Source organism: Apteryx mantelli, chromosome 1, assembly GCF_036417845.1.
Source record: "Apteryx mantelli isolate bAptMan1 chromosome 1, bAptMan1.hap1, whole genome shotgun sequence".
NCBI lineage: Eukaryota > Metazoa > Chordata > Aves > Apterygiformes > Apterygidae > Apteryx > Apteryx mantelli.
This window is the reverse complement of record NC_089978.1, coordinates 18,341,730-18,353,774: the sequence shown is the minus strand read 5'-3', so window position 1 is coordinate 18,353,774 and position 12,045 is coordinate 18,341,730. Positions and strand designations below refer to the sequence as shown.

The 12,045-nt window shown below is 40.6% G+C and overlaps 1 protein-coding gene across 1 annotated transcript in view; it reads right to left on the bottom strand.

Moving 5' to 3' along the window:
* Window positions 1-12,045, bottom strand: part of GRIA4 (glutamate ionotropic receptor AMPA type subunit 4) — a 240,939-nt gene that overhangs the window by 14,214 nt on the left and 214,680 nt on the right. The window lies entirely within an intron of this gene.

Genomic DNA, 12,045 nt, shown 5'->3' with positions numbered 1-12,045 from the left:
TTGTCCCATTCTTCCACTGAGCAGGAATAGGGACATGTCCTGAAGTCAGTGGGGGTGCAGCCTGACCCGGGCTCAGGGACAGTGTTCTTCTATCTGTTCATCATGTTATCAACCCTTCCACCTCCCCTCTAGGCTTCTTGCTCATTTCCTCCTGTCCTGTTTTCAATCACTTGCTGTTGGAAGGGCTTGTTTTTAACAACCTAAGGCTGGGTCTTGTGCCAGCAACATCAAAGAAATCACAGTGCTTTGAAACAGCATTAACGAAGTTCTGTTAGTTGTGTACAGGACAATGAATGGGAGTTATAGCATTTAAATTACGATACTGAGTGATTCTGAAACCAATACCAAATTTTGGTAGACAGGGATTTAAAAAATGCAGTCACGATTATGCTTTGGGAGCATTTTCATTATCTGCTTATGGCCAGGCCATTAATTAAGCGTAAGGTCAGTCTCATCTGCTGAATGAAAAACAAGGAACACTGTGTTCTCCTGAGGGCTGCCAACAGAATTTGAAGGGCTGCTTCATCAGTACAGCTTCTTATTAACTCACATTTTTACAAAAATAATGGAATATAATGGCAGAAGCTGTCCTTAAATAGCTTTAGATACATCCTCTGAAATGATGATAGTATACAGTTAAGATATGAGGTAACTTTCAAAAACACTCAAATGACTTAGAGTCCTCAGTTTTATTGTCAAACATAACTTAATTGCTGAGGCCACTAAACCACATGGGGAGTCAGTGTCAGCTATACAGGATAATACAATCTTCCTGAGGGGAAGCGATAACTGCTGCTCACACAAGGTAGCTCTGTGAACTGTTTTTCTGAATTATGGAAGATCTTTCCTTAAACTAGATGGCATAAACATAAAGGGGGAGGCTAGAGATGGCCTTTTAAGATCAAAGAATGGAGGTAGGAGAAACCTTGTTTGTTACGAAGTGATACAAACCTTTGGAGAACTGTTGAGCTCTCATGAAACCCACTGATTACTGTAGTCCTCTGTACAGTCATGTAGGGTCATTCTGGGCCTAGAATATCATATATTAACTAGTGAACCTCAGATAGTAACAGCACAGTTGATCAGTTAGGTCTCAGGTGCTGTATTTCTTTTAGGAAAAGGGAGATGTTCTTACTCATGGCAATAGGATACACTGTAATGCAGACCAGAGCTGCTAATAAAGTTCAGGTTTTGTTCTTTTTAAATTCATACCAATGAAAAGGAGTATTAGTGAGACATATTTAAGACTTTAGTTCAGGACCTGTTGACAGCTCTAAGGTTTACAATGACATTGTCTCTAACTATTATTTGATAGCATAAAAATTTTAAATATTTAGAGCTCCACTAACTCAATAGAAAAGGGTTTTACTGACTTTAGTTGATCAGATCCCACAAGATTGTTCCTGAACAAGGGAATGGATTTTGTAGATGATAAATGGCTGAAAACCAGCAAAAACAGATATTGCAGCAAATTGTGAAGTATAGTAATGCCTGCTTGTTTCCATGATATGACTGTGAGCATGGGCAGTGTAGCCACACAATAGATGTGAGGCTTTCCAGAAGCACTGGACTTCCTACCTATATTTACTGTGCTTATGCACAGGTACTTCCTACTCAATACTGTATGCCTGGGAAAGAGTGTGCTGAGAACAGACCCGATAAATCATCCTGTCAGGCTGCATATAGTCCTAGTACCACAGGCTGAGCTCCCCCATGTTCCCTATCCTTTGTTAACACTCCCTTGTCCACCATATTTTCTACCACAATCTAAACTCCTGCCTGGGTCACCTTTCATTTGCATTGGCAATGTGTTCCCACCTTCCTCCTGCATTCACTGTGCATTCAGATCCTGCGTGTTTCACCTGCACTCCTTGCCTTTCTTTTCTGTGCTTTTTTCCCCAGTCCTTCTTCTGCTACCATCACAGCAAACCTGTTCCTTCAGTGTCTTCTAGACATCTTCCCTGTTATACCTGGTGAAGGCCTGCCCTTCCCTCTCCCTTACTGCTCCTCTCTTGTTCCTTTGTGACTCACATCACCAGTGGTTGGCAATCTCAGATAGTAAGTTAAAAGCATCCTTAGTCAGCTACCTAGCTTTTATCTCACATTTCAACAACGGTAGGTTTGTGATGGGTGTATTTTAAGAAAATGAAGATAATGATGTGACACCCTGCCTATGGCTTTTTTTTAAGATTAAATAAACAACCCCCCCCACACACACACATACACAATAATGAAAAATTTCAGGCTTGGGTGGAGCATATAGTAATATAAACATTGGAGTTTTTTGGTTCGTATGTCAACCTTCTTACGAGAAGTTGGTGTCTGCTCCACTTGTAGGTAAGTGCAATCAAGTCTCATATACATGTGCACTTTGGAAGAGAAAATAGAGACCATTTTTGAAACTGTGACTGCTGGCCAGCAGAGCAGTGGGGGAGAAATAGGTAGAGCAGTAGGATCAAAGGCAAAGTGTAGAGGATTAGGTAGGACAGCAGTTCTGGGTGAGTGCAGAACAGCCCAAGGGATGGTCCCTGAGGCTAGGACACAGCATGAAAGACCAGGAGGACTAAAGAAGGAGAGAAAACAGTACAAAAAACATATGTAGACAACTATAAAGAAAGCTACATAAACTGTAAATGACAAATCAGTCAAATTTAATTGTCTATATCTGACTAGCTCTGTGCCTGCAGTTACCTGTGCAGGTATATATATATGTATTATCTCATATATATTATTCACACACAAGCACATAAATATATGTTAAAACATGCTGCCTGACACTGAAGAGGCACTTTTAATATCTTAATCCTCCCTCGCTTCCACATCTTCCACATCTTTACTTCTTTTCAGCACAAAGTAGCTTCCCAAAAGGAAGCTGTTATGAGGCAAGGAAACAGTGGTAGTAGCCACTTGAAAGACCTGGAAATGAGGGAAGAATAACAAGCCATTGTCACCTCAGCCTAAAATTTAGAGGTGGTACCTTGTCTGTGAATGCCATGGCAGAGAAAGATGAAAGTTCTGGGTAATTCCTGCCTGGTAACTTCTGATAAGTTCTGCTAAGGAATGGATTTCAGTTTCTGGGTAAGATACCATAAAATTTCAATGTGAAGATATTTTAGCTGAAATTTGCCCTCCTATGTTGGATACTCAGGTGAAAACTACAATTTTTACCAGTATTGTTTGCATCATTAGTGAATCCCTAAACCTGCACCATGTACCGGATTATTGCAGGAGGAAACCATGCTGATTTGCAACCCCTTCCTTTAATGTCACTGAAAAATTATTTTGGGTTGTACAAGATAGTAGAAAATGAGTTAGTGTTTGCTTCTGAAGATTTCAAGCTGCTTGTTCACAAGAGCAAGGTTTGAAAAGGCTCATCACAATTTCAGAAGGTTTCTGAGATCTGGCAATAGATCTCATGGCAGAGACTATTTACAAGTTCCCCTTGGGAAGCGTAAAAAATGCAAATATTTTTGCTTTGACAGTAATTGCATACACCCAGTTTTTGCCTGCAGATACCAGCAGTGCTGCGACACTGGTGAGGCTGTTCCGTTGCAGGTAAAACCCCAGCAGATGCACCAATTACTTTACATACTGTTTACCCGCTTTTGGTGACATTGAGGCTAACCTTGGAGTCACCTCCCCCGCTGCCACATTCTCCTTTGTCGTACCACCATTTGTTTTTCAATTTGTCCAAGAGGCCTTGTTCATTCAGTTTTAAAACTGCGAGGTTAACAGCATTTCTTGAAACGATAAAACATATTTTGTAAGAAACTGCACAGCTGTTAAGATGTTAGAAGGAATGAGGACTTAAGCTGTTTATAAGCTTGATCCACATACTAAATAAACCTCTCATTTCCATATGTTAAAGCCCTTGCCAGCACAAATAACTTTTCTTACTTTCAAATGTGAAAAATGCATTTCTAGCATACAAATGACTTTTAGAATGGCTTGGCTTTTAGCAAGAAAATGTGATTCTATCAACCAACCAAAACAATCTTTGCAAAATTATGATAAAATTCTGACTGAAATTATACATGAATTACACAAATTTATATGAATCTAAATTTAGAATATCTGTTCAGTGTGGGGTTGGATTAATTTTTCAAGTATATGGCAAAATATATTCCCATATACTAAAGAGGTAAGACCCAGATGACCTGTGTTAGACACTGCTAGTCTCTGTATCGCATACAGACAGAGTGATCCAAGACAAGCTATGGGCTTAGGCTCCAAAAACAGGCAGCACAAACAGCTCACACTCTGACTACGATGCTGTCTAGAGCCAGTCAACAGGAACCAGTGCACAAAGAGGTGACTGAACTCCTGCCAGTCTGAAGATTCACTGTCTGCTTTAGGCACATCCATACGTTTGGGATGCAGCGTCTAGAGAAGAAGTCCCATTCCTCTTACACAGTAGTTCAGTGGCTTAGCTGGAATGCAAGACCTGGGTTCTAGCTTAGTCTCAGTAACCTTGGAAAGTCCTGTCTCCCAGATTACAGGGCACCCACTGTGGGGGAGAAGAAGGTGAAAGGTGGGGGACAATCTCTTTTGGGAAACTTGGGCACAGTACAGCCAAGCAGAAGCTGAGGCCCCAGGAAGCCCAACTCCAGTCTGTCCACTGGGTACTAAGATATAAGAAGGTAGTCGGGAGGTGCTGATGACTTCTCCCAGGAGGGTTTGTACATTTTATGTTAAGACTGGATTAAAGAAGAATCTTGCATTTCTAGCAGCACAGAGGCCTAAGCACAACAGACTGAATGGGTGTACATGCACACACAGAGCCCTGTATCTCATGGTTAGTGCACTTTTGTCAGATGAAATATCAATTTGGGTCTCTCCAGGCAGAGGTGGGTTTTGAACCCTTGCTGACACCTAGGCTGAAGCTGAGACTCACCACTTCTGTATGAGCTCAAGGCTGTCAGGGCTGTAATGAAACTCAGACAAGAAAGAGACACACCTGGTCCTAGGATGGGGCTGCTTTTGCATATGCTCAGAGATTTTCATTTGGGTGTACAGAGAACATTAAGATTGGCTGGCAGAGGGTAGACAGTGCAGATCACTGTCCAAACCCAAATGTAAGGCACCTGGATTTGTGTTAGGAACTACGGTCACTATATGTCATTTTAAAATTGGTTAATAACTAATCTGCCAAGGCATTTATGCAGCCTTCCTCATTTCCCGAGGAAGCTTTGCACTTGTTTAAGTGTACAACTTCCTGTCTTACTACTAACAGTCTCACCAGACTTACAAATTTAAGTCACATATCCTAATGCTACCTACATCAATATTTATTCATAATAAACACCATTTCTATTCTTTTTGTCTGTGCTCAAAGGCCTCTAGTGTGCCTACCAGAGGTGTACACTGCTTTCTGGTGGGCGTCTGCCCAGGCTTGATCATGGAGGTGGAGAAGGATGTGGAGCAAAAGCATCATATTTTTGAGGCACCATTCATCTCCAAGGGGAGAGAAGTATCCGTGATGTCCTCTCAGAGTAACTACTGCTCTTGAGTGAAAACATGACGCTGAGAAAGATGGGGCTTCTCTCTCTGAATTTGGTTAATGCTGTCAAAATCTGTCTGTTGGGGCTGTGTAGGATTGGTCAAGAACTATGTCTGTTAAAGGCATCTTCCTCTCATCAGTTACAAAGGGATACGGTGCCCTCAAAAGCAGTTGGAGAAGGTTGGGGGAAGAGAGAGATTCTCCAGTGATAGGGCTCTGGCAGATCTTACAGTGCCAGAAGTCACAGGTCTTGTGATTCACCCTCTCTAGAGATGGCTGGTTGCTGGAACCTGGAGGGTCTCTTCCAGTTTTTAGAATGGAAATTTTTCTCTCACTCACTAGGACAAGAATATTCTTGGCAGACCAGTATAGACAACAACATATCACAACTTATGGAGCATTCCTCCCAACAGAGAGACACATTAACCCTGTTTATGGGCCAAGTGTCAGCTTTAGGATATACCTCCATTGTCTGGTAACAGCTTTTCATATAACTTCTGCTGGTTTTTGCTGGCTGGTCATGAAGTTTGGAGTGGTTTCTATGTAGAACTGACCTTACCTAGCTTCACTGTAGTTACATTTATATCAGATTTTCAATACAGATAATGTAATTGCTAGTCTGTCCCTGAAACTGAAAATGAGAACTGTAGGTTTTAGTGGGAGTGATAACAGACTGCTCTTCCTGGATAAAGCTTTAAGGGGGATTTAGCAGCCAGGCTGACAAATGCAATTTTTTATAAGTGCTCTAATTATGGTTCACACTTCAGATGGAGAGGAGAAATAGCAAAATTGCAATGAAGTTGTTCATTTGTCCCTTTTGTTCTCAGAAGCAAATGCTTTTGAACCAGTCATACTTACTACAAACATTTCCTAATCAGCTTTTCATTTCAGAGACTGTGTTTTGGCCTGTTTGTCCCATTCATGAATTCACCTGTGTGACCAGCTTTGCCTCTTTACAGCCAAAGTTTCCAGTATACTAAATGAGTATATATACCTGATATACCTGAGTAAGGACTTTGAGACTGAGCCATAAATGAAAGATGATCCCAGAAACCTTATTTCTTTGATTCTGAGCAATATTATTTATTTTGAAAGCCTCTAAGCCATACAGCTTGAGCCTGCTGTCTACAAAGTCAGTGACAAAACTCCTGCTTCTTTCAACAGGAACCAAGGCAAGATCTAATTTAATACTACTGTCTATAATCATCACACTGAGTGGCAATAGCGTAAATTGTCCCCTTGACAGGGCTACAGATGGGGGCAGAAATGATCAGTCCAATGAAAAATGAAATGCATCTCAACTAATATCACTAACTCAATTCAATGAGACACTTAAACACATTCTTATTTTAAAGCAGATGGGTAGCCCTATCAATCAGCCTGTCTGTAAAAGCATTTTCATGCTATTTCCTCTAAGCTGTATTCTTTCAAGTATGAACACTAAATCCTTTTGAAGTAGACAAAGTCCTTATATTAAAATCCTTAGTAAGTTTTTATCCTATCTTTATCTTAATTTGGGTGAAGATGTTTTTGATTTTTGCCTTCAGCACTGTAAATATCTTTAGGCTTCAGAGTTTTTGAAGTTTTTCAAATTTTCAAGTTAATGTCTAATTATCTGACCTTTTATCTGGCTATTCAGAGATGAATAAAAACCAACTAGACAAATTTGTTCGACAACTGATTGTAAGTTTTCATGTTTAATTTCCATTTTGAAGGGGAAAAGATTTCTCATTTGCCAAAAGTTTGAATTTATCTCTGAAAAAGTTAAATACTATCAAAGAAAAATTTCCCACTGTCTTTTAGAGAAGCTGCAGCTGGTTGATAGTAATCTTAGAATAATAAATAAATAAAAGAAACCCATTCATGAGAGGGTTATTTAGCTGGGTTATTAGCCATATCCATAGACAGTTTCACAGCACAATAGAGAAATGGAAATAAAAAGGATGAAGAAGTAAATGTGGGTTTAAGCTGCAATCATTGTTCTGAAATTAAACCGTATTGTTTATGAATGTAACACATTATTGTCCTCATCATGTCTAGTAGGCCATGTAAAAACGGCTTAGTTTCACACTGCTTTCTCTGTTGCTTTGTTATCCAGGTCCACCTCAACATGTGGAAATAAGTAACTTCCTTCTGGTCAGCAGAACACAGAGGACCTATGCTAAACACTGCTGTATCTTGCAAAGAAATGTTATAATTGAGTTCCTGACAGGTGTAATAGTGACTGTGTCGAAAGTTATGCACCTGGGACCTCAGAGCCAGACTAATCATTCATAGTCATCCTAGACAGTGCTTCATTCTGGCACAGAGGAAGGTATTTTGAACTTGAGTGTGAGTGGCAGAAACTGTTTTTCCATCACTAAAAAATAGGACTGAATCTTCAATTCCACACTTAGGCAAAACTCCAACTGAAGAACAATTTGTTCCTCAATAAAGGATTTGAAAGCTTTTCAAGAGTAAAGGTTTAGTAGTAGAAAGCAGGCAAGTACTTGAATGAACTCCTAATCCTTGCTTCCACTGCACAATTCTTTATTTTCTATTACTTAGAAGAAAATGGCATCCTTGGATGGGATCATCAAGCTAGTCTGGCCAAAACTGCAGCTCTGTACGTTAGAGTAATTCCTCACTTCATTATTATGTGAGTGCACGGACAATGATTTAAATGTATGGTTCACAGCTGTTTTAAAGCTGCCTATAGAATTACAATATGAAAAACCTGATGAGAATTAAATTATTCTCTTTCAGTTAAAATCACTTCCCATCTCCCCATGGATAAATAGTAATGAGTAGTTTTAAATATTAATCAGTATCACTTTTTTCTTAAGACCCTACTTGTGCCAGCAACAAATATGACTTTCATAGTTGGCAAAAGATAAAACTACACAGACAGATGACAGTGCAAGCACACAGTCCTTTGCAAAATCATATCTATGACTCCAGACAGGGATAACTCATGTGCCATCTAAAAGAATACTAGTAGGGTGCTAGCCCAAAGCTCAGCAAACTCGGGAGTACGGTTTGCTTTGACTTCCAGTGAGTTTTGGATTATGACAATGGTTAACAGACAACCCATTTGTTGAAGTCAGCACAAAGCAGTGAGACAGACGTTCAACAAAGGACCTGAACCACTATGGCATACAGCACTGTGATACCTAGCGATTAAGTACTCAACTGCAGGAAGGGAATTCACAAGGCTTGTAAAGACACACAAAGGTCCCTACATCAAGTGGGAATGAAGCAGAGCCTCAGGCTAAGAATCACAGCAGTCAACATCATGGGCACTGCTGGAAATCTGAGACAGCCACAGGGGAACAGCAAGGGAGGAGGCATGAAATTCTAACTAATGCATCATTTTAAGCACCTATTTCAGGGCTGCAACTAAGCATTTCTAAGAAACCAGAAGCTAAAGCATGAAATGCATCTTGTATAATGAGATCTAGCCTGTGTATTCAGACTAACAGTCTAGTGTCTAGAGCATTCATACACGCAATAGGTAGAAAAGGCTCCCTCCAGCCTGATTAGTCTTGAACAAGTATCCACCGCCTCAACCACAGCTGCTCTTTGTCTAATTCTTTCAGCTCCAAAAATGTTGCATTCCCGGATGCACAGCGATTCAATAGGATGGATGGAAAGCATTGCCATTCAGACTCTCTTACTGCAAGAGGTACTTCCCCAAGATGTGACCAGAAGAAGGCCAATGGTATTCTGGGCTGCATTAGGAAGAACATTGCCAGCAGGTCAAGGGAGGTAATCCTTCCCCTCTATTCAGCCCTGGTGAGGCTACATCTGGAGTGCTGTGTCCAGTGCTGGGTTCCCCAGCACAAGAAAGACATAGACATACTGGAGCGAGTCCAGCAAAGGGCCACAAAGGTGATTAAGGGACTGGAGCATCTCTCATATGAAGAGAGGCTGAGAGCTGGGCCTGTTCAGCCTGGGGAAGATGAGCCTCAGAGGGATCTTATCAATGTGTATAAATACGTGATGGGAGGGTGTAAATAAGATGAAGGCAGACTCATTTCAGTAGTACTCAGTGACAGGATGAGAGACAGTGGACACAAACCGAAACACAGGAAATCCCATCTGAACATAAGAAATACCTTTTTACTGTGAGGGTGATTGAACACTGGAGCAGGTTGCCCAGAGAAGCTGTGGATTCTCCATCCTTGGAGACATTCAAAACCCAGCTTGCCATGGTCCCAGGCAACCTGCTCTAGCTGACCCTGCTTGAGCAGTGGGGTTGGACCAGATGATCTCCAGATGTCCCTTCCAACCTTAGCGATTCTGTCACAAATGTGGATCTACTTTGACCATGATAAGAGTTGTTCTGGATCAAGCTCTCACTTCCTGGGTGACAGGGCTAACCAATGGGCTGCCAGGCAAGAGGTGGGCACTCAGTATCCTCTGTGAATGCACTTCAGAGTAGTCAGCCTCGGTCTGAGCACATCCAGCAAAGGAGACCTCTACCAGCAATTTAGGTGACAGAATACTTGTTTTTGAATACTAAATGGGCTAAACTCACAGACAGGTCCCTGGATACTCTTTAGAACAAAGGCAGGATCTCTCCTGGGATTATTTAACAGCAATCTTTTTGTCAACTGGTAGAGTTTTGACAGGAAAAATAAAGTGTCTTACCTATTTAAACAGGTTTGTCATTTTCCTGAATCCTTTTCCTGGACTTAGACTCACAAATTCTGTGACACTGGCACTATAGTTACCAAAATACTTTGCTGAATTCTGGTCAGATTCTTGGTGAAATTCTGCCTTTATTTTTACAGATGGCAGCACTGCCATTTCACTGCTTGGGTTTCTTTTGGAGATCTTGTTCACCTCAAATAATGAACAAGTGGCATATGCAAAAATAAAATGAGTTACTAAAGAGACTTTGTATACACAGAGCGAGCTTTGTTTAAACCACAGCCTTACGGTGCAGCTGACCAATCTAGAACTGCTGGTGCCACCACAGCAGTTTCTAAAGGCAAAAGCAGAGTCCCTGACCCTTCAAAGACTTTACATTCTTTTCACAGGCATCTGAAGGCCTTGGATGTCACTTGATCTGCAGAAGGATGCCACTTCTGATGAACCCTAGATTCTTTGAACTCACAGCAAACTTCAGACAAATAATAGTAGAATTTTAAATTATCAAAGCCCCATAAACAGTCCACAAATGACCAACTGGAGAAATACAAGATTTTGTTTTTTCACTTCAGTGGAATCCCTGGTTATTTTGTCTTGAGGAAAATTTTGTGTGTAAGTACTGAATGGCTAGAAGTGAGGACCAAAAGCTACTGCACAATGGGAAGCAAAGCCATGGATGCACTTGTATACCAAGAGGAGGAATTCACTGAAGGAACACGTTTCCTCGAGTCCACCCTGTACTACATGGGTCCCAAGTGATGACAGTCAATGGCATGTTGGCAGTTAATGATGTGTCCAAGCTCTGTCTCAAGCAACTCAGAGAATATTTTCTTCCTTGCTCTTAGATGGCTCTCCCCATAATCACCTCCCAACACAGCCGTCTCCAAGACAAGCCCTTTGCCACTCAAGGCTCAGACTCGAGCAGGTTTCTGGGATTAGCACGGTAGGATAAGGCAGAGACAATGCCCGTTGAAGACAAGTTCAGTGACATTATTTCAGTGATGTAAATCACAGTTACTCCCTTATGATATAATCTGTATAAAGCCTAGGTGGCTTGGGAACAGGAGGCCACAGCTTCCTGATACACTCTTCTCACCATACAATCTAGCGCTTCCTGGATGAAGCTGAGGATCTGTCTCAGACAAATTTAGTGAAATATGAGCTGGTGCATTTTTATAGCTTGTTCAAATGATTTTGAACAGGAAAAATTAAAAAGCAACCTTACCAAGCAAAAAATTAAAAACTGCCCGTTTTCTGAGCTATTTATTTTAATGATGTTTTGAAAAGTGTTGATGGTGGATTGTAATACTACACATATGCAGTGCAGTTCAAGAGTGTTTGACAACTCATCAAGAGAAATTAAGTGTAAAGCTGCATGGCACTGGCTGAATATATTTTAAAAATTAGGAATGAAACAAGTACTCCTTTAATGAGGAAGATGTAGCCAAAGCTTACATCAGTCTATACTCAGAAGGCTTGAAGGATCAATAATGCAAATATTAAAAAGAGATCTAAATGCAAGAGCATTTTTACAAGAAAAACAACCAAAAGTTTAAAGCCAACTTGGAAATCGTGTTTTTTCAAACATATTCAAAAATATATAGGATTGTTTTTAATGGAATTTATAGAGATTTGCATTCTGTAATGCTATTTCCATGAAGAAATTGCATTCAAATGCTGAAACACAGTATATATATCAAGACATTTTTACATTTAGCTTCGAACAAAAATAGAGTTCCTGGCACTTACTCTGATAGGTTGCCCATTATTTATATTCAACAGAGAACTACCAGTGTTCAAGTTGTTAGCCTTCACAACAATATTAGCTATTCTACAGTGGGATCTCTCAGGCTCTCCTGCTATTCTTTATTAGAGAAAGGGCTAGACCCATCATCTCAGGTGAATGGCCC